The following is an 8,934-nucleotide window of genomic DNA, read 5'->3' as shown; positions in this document are numbered from 1 at the left end:
AGGTCACACACACACACACATAAGCATGCACACAGGACCACACGCACACACACACACACACACACACTCACACACACACACACACACACACACACACACACAAAGGCACACACACAGGCACATATGCAGGCACACACACATGCACACAGACACACACATACCCTCCGACCCTCAGCCACAGCTTCCTAACCAAATACTCTCACATGTTGCCAATTTAAATTACCCCTGACACACACACACACACACACACACACACACACACACACACACACACACACACACACTTCCCAGCCACAGAGAAACAAAGACCCCAGACTGAGGGAGGTTTACCGTTACTATTTCCACCGCACCACACCACACACACACACACTCTCACACACACAACACACATACAGACACACACACACAGACACACACACACAATGCTTCCCCACCACCAAAGCAGATCATGTGAACGTCAACTGACCCTACAGCCAACCACCATCTGTATGCAAAACCAATTACTAATCGCTGGAATCACAACCGTTTGCAGACCATTAATCAGCCCATTAATTCTGATAACAAAAAGCTAAACAAAAACAAAGCAATACAAAGAACCTATGAAGTCAGCAGTGCCTCGAAGCACACATCGCTGCCACTGAGTATAACAACATAAGAGAAAGCATTAACATATGAATGTAGTTTGCCTTTACTGTACTGTACAGACATGATGTGGTGATGTGTATTAGGGAGAGAAAGAGACTGAGAGAGACTCAGTGAGGATAGCTTGCTATTGAGAAAAGTCGCAGTAGGCAGACCTGGCTCTCAAGAGAAGACAGGCTATGTGCACACTGCCCACAAAATGAGGTGGAAACTGAGCTGCACTTCCTAACCTCCTGCCAAATGTATTTCTCTCAGATTACACAGACCCACAAAGAATTGAAATCCAATTTGGATAAACTCCCATATCTATTGGGTGAAATACCACAGTGTGCCATCACAGCAGCATAATTTGTGACCTGTTGCCACAAGAAAAGGGCAACCAGTGAAGAACAAACACCATTGTAAATACAACCCATATTTATGTTTATTTATTTTCCCTTTTTTACTTTAACTATTTTCACATCGTTACAACACTGTATATAGACATAATATGACATTTGAAATGTCTTTATTATTTTGTTTACTGTTCATTTTTTATTGTTTATTTCACTTTGTTTATTATCCATTTCACTTGCTTTGGCAATGTAAACATATGTTTCCCATGCCAATAAAGCCCATTGAATTGAATTGAATTGAATTGAGAGACAGAGAGAGACAGACAAATAGATAGAGACACAGAGTGGAAAGAAAGAGAGGGAGATAAAGGAGAGACAGAAAGAGAGAAAAAGAAAGAGGAGAGAGGAAGAGAGAGAGAGATCAGCTCCCAGCAGAAGAGCGGAGGTTATATTTACGGCTTCAACATGACAAGCAGGCAGCCTGTGTGAGGTAAAGCAGCTCTTGGCATTCATCAGTGTCACAGCCTCACAGCCCCACATGATACAGATAATGAGAGCAGAGCAGACAGCCTCCCCTCTCTCTCCCATCGTTCATCTCTCTCTCTGTCTAGTTCCTCTCAGGCCTGCTGTCTTTGACCTTTTAGAGCAGAAAAAGGCAAACATGCTCTTTGAGAGAGGTGATTCAGAGGTCAGGTCAGAGCCCTAGAGCACAGCCTCTCTCTCTCTCTCTCTCAGAGGATCCTGGGTAATATGTCAGAGAGCGATGACACCCCTCCTCCTGCTCTACTCCTTCTCCTCAGAGATGAATCAGAGATGTTCATTTAGCAGACGCTCTTATCCAGAGCAACTTACAGTTAGTGATTGCATACATTTTCATACTGGCCCCCCGTGGGAAACGAACCCACAACCCTAGCATTGCAAGCGCCATGCTCTACCAACTGAGCTACAGGGGACTAATCATTCTAACGTACGGCCATAATTCTATGGAGAGGAAGGATTATATACCATATATAATACATGCCATTTAGCAGATGCCTTTATCCAATGCGACTTACAGTCATGCATGGATAAATTTTTTCACGTATGGGTGGTCCCAGGAATCGAACCCACTTTCCTGGTGTTAGAAGCAACATGCTTTACCAACTGAGCTATCATATATTATTCCAACTAGACATGAATGATACGTTTCTCACAGAATTCTTGAATTATTATGTGGGTGGATCTACAAATTGAACATCAGCAGAAAGAATAATACTGGAATGATGTCAGAATCTGAACCTACAATGCACTCATAATACATATCATAATACAATAGGCATAGCACAGTTAATGTAGCAGAGAATGAGCATTTAACAATCTACCCCCAGCTCTCCCCTTTCCTTTCTTTCTCTCTCTGCCTCTCTGTTCTCTCGATCCCACCTCTCCTCCTTTCCTATCTCTTATTGTTATTCCTCTCTCTCTCTCGTTCAATCTCTTTCCATTCTCCTTCTCTCTGTCTGTTTGCGGTCTCTCTGGGGAGCGTCCAGAGACCAAGGGTAGGTCCCTCTCTCTCTTTCATTGTGATTTCACTCTCTCCCTCCGTCTCTCTCTCTCTCTGTTTTGTGGTCTCTCCAGCTTTTGTCTTCTGACACACTGATCTGTCTTCCTCAGACAGGGGTGACAGGTCCCTGTGTGTCCCCCAAACAATAGGAATAACCATCCCTCCCCCTCACATGCACACACACACACACACACACACACTTGCACGCACGCACGCACGCATGCACACTCACACACACACACACACACTCCCCCCTGCAGCAGATGGGCGCGTGTCCCCCACTGCCAAGAGGGAACAGACAAATTAAGTTTAGGCCTCAGATTAATATTCAACCAAAGCAGTGGCTGTGTGTAATTGAATCAGGGGCAGATGAGTATACAACAGGGGCTACTTACCATGCAGCCAGAGCACACACACAGGCTCGGCTGCCAGCTGCACTTTGCACCGTCAGTACTGATGGGGGGTATTTCATGAATATGGAGGTAGCAGGTCTCCCTCTATCCCCTAGCCCTCTTTCCAACCCCCTACGCACACGGCCACCCTCCTAAAGTAATCATTCTGTCGCCCTGGGAAGCTGTGATGCAGTACTGTAGGTGACAGCAAGGCTATTTCCTGAGTGCCACTGATGTTTCTCACCAATCTCATCTTATTTCTCACCCAGCATCTCTCTCTCTCTCTCTGTCTCTCTCTCTCTCTCTCTCTCTGCTCGTCTCATCTCTATCTACGTCTCTCTCTGCTCATCTCGTCTCTCTCTCCTTCTCTCTGCAGGGTAGAAGTGGCCCAGAAGCAGTCAGCTGGCAGCCATTCTTCGTCACACAATACGAGCGTGCCCACAGGAGGAGGAGGAGGCCACACAGCACAGGAGCCCCATTGAGCTCAAATCAAGGTCACCACTGAGATGGGTCAGAGCCTGCCTGCCTCCCTCCCTCCCTCCCTGCCTCCCCCCCCGCCGCCGTAGCAATATCCCAGAAGCCACTCACAATACGGGCAGCTGCTCAGTGTCTTCTGTCTGTACATGTTTCAGGTCATTTTACTGTACTACAGTATTTCTTATTTTGAAGTAAAGCTCCAATGTGCCCCCTTAGTGTATGGTATTTCTCTGTGTCTATACCACTCAAATTAAAATCTGGACCTTGAAGCAGATCAACTGCTTTTTTAAATTATTCCCCTCTAATCAGGGATTGATTTAGACCTGGGACCCCAGGTAGGTACAATTAATTATCAGGTAGAACAGAAAAACAGCAGTACACCGGACCTCGTAGGGTAAAATTTGAATACCTCTGGTCTACCATCAACATTCGTTGGGAGTCTGTGTGACATAAAAGAGCTCCTTCCCTCTGAGCCAGACTGGTCTGCTCTGTGCTACTTTAGGAATGAGGTCGGTCGACTACCTGTATAGGGACACGTCTGTCTCTCTCCTGCTTATAATTTATCTTGTCTGCCCCAGGGAGACTTCTGGAAGTATTAGTGAAGAAAGCACAATGTCTGTCCTAATTATTACTCCTCTGACCAAGTTCCCTTTTTTGGTGGTTTGGGACTGGGACAGTAGCTAGCTACACTCCCACCTTGTAGTTATAAGAGTGTCAGGGTTGAGGACAAGATTATTGGCCTTTACATTTGACCGTTTTTCTGTAACACTGCACCTACTGTGATTCATGTCATGCTTTAAATCTAAGGCGAAAAAAAAGCTTGACAGTGCACATTTCTAATTCCTTATGTTGGTGTAAAGGAGGGAGAGGGAGAGAGGGGAGAGAGGAGAGAGAGGACAGAGGGAGGAAGGAGAGAGCGAGAGAGTGGAGGGAGATAGCGGTGTAGTGGAGGCAGGGAGAGAGAGAGAGAGAGAGAGAGAGAGAGAGAGAGAGAGAGAGAGAGAGAGAGAGAGAGAGAGAGAGAGAGAGAGAGAGAGAGAGAGAGAGAGAGAGAGAGAGAGAGAGAGAGAGAGAGAGAGAGAGAGAGAGAGAGAGAGAGAGAGAGAGAGAGAGAGAGAGAGAGTCACAATACAGTCCTTCCTATAGCCTGTACTCTAGAGGACCTGTCATCAGACTTACCCTATACTTTCTGTACTGTCCACCTGTAACATGTATAAATCAATGGGAAAACATGTGGTGCACCTGCTTGTATTGTCACCTCTGTATCTGCTGTCATGTTTTTTCACTGACCTGAGAGTGTGTTCTCTCACAGTTAACCAGCTAATATAATACTGGATCTCTGTTCTCCTTTAGGGCTGAAGGTGGAATGTATGTACTATTGTTATAGTCGAAAATACATTTAAAAAATACAGCATAGAAACTTAGAAGTCAGACAGACACACAGACAAAGGCAGGCAGACAGACAGTCAGTCACACAGCAGGCAGTACCCTCCTCCCCCCTCCCTGTCACCCATCTGCCAGTCTTCAGTCTGAGGTTGTGATTTAGCAACAATTACCCTCTCTTCCTCTCTTCCTCCCTCCCTCCCTCTCTGCCATGGGCCCTGTCTCTCTCCATCTCTCACCACTAATGGTATCTGCAGGGCAAAGTACGCCAACCACTGTGTCTTGTGTATTTAAGTAAGTGTGTGTGTGTGCGTGCATGTATGTATGTGTGTGACAGTATCTTGGTGTGTTTGTGTGTGTACACGGACGTGGGCAGCCATTGAGAGTTAGTTATCAGCATGTGTGTTGTGTTGGGTGGCAGGCAGGCAGAGCGGAAGGAAGTGGCTAATGAAACACAAATGTTGATCTGTGTTCCATCCCCTGTACTGCTGACTGGTGACAGCCACACACACACAGCCAACACACACACAGACAGACAGACGCACACACACACACACACACACACACACACACACACACACACACACACACACACACACACACACACACACACACACACACACACACACACACACACACACACACACACACAGCCAACAGTGTCAAACACTGATACAAACCTCCACAGAAACCTCTTCCTCCACAGACCTAGGCTCCCAGTCACAGGGAGAGAGAGAGGGTGAGAGAGAGAGGGAGAGAGAGAGAGAGAGAGAGAGAGAGAGAGAGAGAGAGAGACAGAGGGATAGAAGGAGAGAGAGAGAGAGGCGGAGGGATAGAAGGAGAGAAAGGAAGAGCGAGAGAAGCATAGAGAGAGAGAGAGAGAGAGAGAGAGAGAGAGAGAGGCGGAGGGATAGAAGGAGAGAGAGATAAAATAGGTCTCAATGCTGCATTTTGATCTCCTCCAGTTTATATTGCTGCTTTGCTTAATACAGACAAGTAATTCTGCTTTGCTTAATACAGACAAGTCATTCTGCTTTGCTTAATACAGACAAGTAATTATGCTTTGCTTAATACAGACAAGTCATTCTGCTTTGCTTAATACAGACAAGTAATTCATGGTGTATTAACTTTGTTTTTACACACTCACCTTCAAAAGGACAAAACAGAAATTGGTTGCGTCCCAAATGGTACCCTGGTGCGTATGTAGTGCACTACTATTAACCAGGGCGAATAGGGGATGGTGGGGAATAGGGTGCCATTCGGGACGCAACCATGCCTTTTACAAATACACAAATGGCAATAGAAGCGCATGAATCTGGTTTGATTTTCTTCACTTCTTACAATAACATAGCAGATGCTCAACGCCACCCACTCACACTGTCTCCTATGGGATGGATGATGTGATAGTGGAGGTTTGAGGTGTGAGACTTGAGAAATAGAATCTAGAATCTTAAGTCAAGTAGAATCTAGAACATTCCTAGATTTCACTGCAGTTTCCCAAACCTCTCCTCAATAACCCCCAGCCACATGACTTACACTATTTGATCTATTCCAGTACTAGCACCTGATTCAGCTGATCAAGGGTTTGACCATAGCTGACCAGTTGAATCAAATGTGCTAGTACTGGAACAGATCAAATAGGTGGAATTGGATAGGGTACTTGAGGAAAGGGTTGGGGAACACTGCCCTATAGCCTCACAGCCATGTCTCTCAACAGCCAAAGCCCTCACCATACTAATATGTTAGAAAGCACATTCTGAGCAGAGCTGCTTCAGTGCGTCAGTCCCCTATGATGTCTCTCAATGGGCACATTCAGGTAACCCGGTGAATCGGTCAACCACGCCCACGTGATGATAAGTAGCCTTGCCTCAGACCTGAGAAATTGTGTTAGCTCCCTAAGCTAATGCCTTGTCTTTAGCTCAGCAGGCTAACACAGTCTTTGGGGAAAGCAGGAGACCCATGTTCAAACTCCACTAATGCACCTCACTTACCCAACTAAATCCCCAGTTTTTTATCTCTCTCTTTCTCTCTCTCTCTCTCTCTCTCTCTCTCTCTTAGAATGCCCAGTGTGTCACGCAGTTAGTCCACTATAATCTGTCTCAAATCTCATAGTTAATACCGATGCCCACCCAAACACTAGTCTGACTCTGAGCCATTCCTCGAGAGCTCTGGCACAGACCAGATCACTGAACTGGATATGACTGATTCTGCTGTTATAGTATAGTGGTTCACTGAGAGGTTACCAGACATAGATCTATCTATCTATGGTCTACTAAATGTTACTGCTTCTTAATGTTTTTATACACTGAGTGTACAAAACATTAAAAACACCTTCCTAATATTTAGTTGTCTCAATTGTCTCAATTGTCTCAAGGCTTACACCCAGTGTATGTTACAGCATGTATTTAGATTTGCCTTGCGTATGTGTGTTGTACTGTAGTAGGTTTTGGTTTACCTTGTATGTCTTTGTATGTCTTGTATTTGTATGTGCCTTGTATGTAGTTCTATTGTAGAGGGATGATGAGGGCATTATGTCATCAGAGAACTGATGCTCCAAGGCCATTTATTTAAAGTCTGGTGGTGCTGCAACCCTCTACCTATACACCCTCTGATCTTTCACAGGCAGGCAACACAACCCCCAATAAGACATACCACTCTCTGGATCTATCCAACCCCCAACACCCCCTCTATTCCTGGATCTCTCCAGCCCCCAACATCTCCTCAACCCCTGGATCCATCCAATACTAGGAGCTTGGTGGTGCTGCAACCTTATGCCTACACGCTCTGATGCTCTATAGGCAGGCAAGACAACTCCCCACACCCACTCTTTCTCCTGGATCTATCCAACCCCCAACATCCAATTCAAATAGCTTTTTTTTTTTTTTAACCTAGGGCTAGATTCAGAGCAGGTGTTCATAATGTGTTGTACAGTCAGTGTATATGCTGTTATGAATGCTTTATGTACATAAACCGCAAAGGAAGTGTTATGGACTACAGTGGTTCATCAATGGGTTAACAGACATAGCTCTATCTAAAGACTAAAGCTTCACATCATGTGCCTGCCTGGACAATTAAAATCAACATGGATATAATTACAAAGCTTAACTCATTAGAGAACTACCTAAATACAGTGTGTGTGTGTGTGTGTGTGTGTGTGTGTGTGTGTGTGTGTGTGTGTGTGTGTGTGTGTGTGTGTGTGTGTGTGTGTGTGTGTGTGTGTGTGTGTGTGTGTGTGTGTGTGTATATGTGTGTGTGTGTGTGTGTGTGTGTGTGTCTGTGTGTGAGAGAAAACTACCTAAATACAGTCATTTATAGCGCTCCAGCCTGCCATGATTTTCCCATAATGGCAACTCTGTCTTGTAATTGCCATCCATGAAGTCTATATTTCTCTCGGAGCTGAGTGCCACTTCCATGTTAATTGATGAGGCAGAAATATCAATTTAAATGATAATGAGAAGACAGGGGGATATACCCACTGGCCTACATTTGCACTCTTTTATTTTCTTCTGTTCTGTTCTCTTTTCTTTCTTCTCTTCTCTTCTCTTCTCTTATCTTCTGTTCTGTTCTTGTCATCACCTCTCCTCTCCTCTCCTCTCCTCTCCTCTCCTCTCCTCTCCTCTCCTCTCCTCTCCTCTCCTCCTTTCTGGAGAATCTGTGACACATATTAGGCTTATACCCTCTCCCACTGCAATGAAAATACTGCTACATTCACCACCACAGATTTTCAACATCCTATCTGATGTTGGTGAAATGTGGTGTGATTGTGTCTCTGTGGAGGCTATATGTGTAGGGTCTAGACCACAGGTATAATGGCTACCGGAGATATGTAGGGAATGGATGGTCCAGGTCAGTCACTCACTGCTGTTCTGGAACTGGCTAGGGTACTTGAGGAAAGGGTTGGGGAACACTGCCGTATAGCCGCACAGCCATGTCTTTCAACGGCCAAAGCCCTCACCCCACTAATGTGTTAGAAGCACATTCTGAGCAGAGCTAAGCTGCTTCAGTGTGTCAGTCCCCTATGATGTCTCTCAATGGACTTACACCCTCAGGTAACCTGGTGAATCGATCAACTATGCCCACCTCAGACCTGAGAAATTGCGTTAGCCACCTAAGCCTTGGCTTTAGCTCAGCAGGCTAACACAGTCTTTGGGGCAAGCAGGAGACC

Source organism: Coregonus lavaretus (genome assembly GCF_964263955.1).
Source record: "Coregonus lavaretus genome assembly, chromosome: 4".
In the NCBI taxonomy this organism is placed as follows: domain Eukaryota; kingdom Metazoa; phylum Chordata; class Actinopteri; order Salmoniformes; family Salmonidae; genus Coregonus; species Coregonus lavaretus.
The sequence above is the reverse complement of the archived record's forward strand: the minus strand, read 5'-3'. Positions refer to the sequence as shown.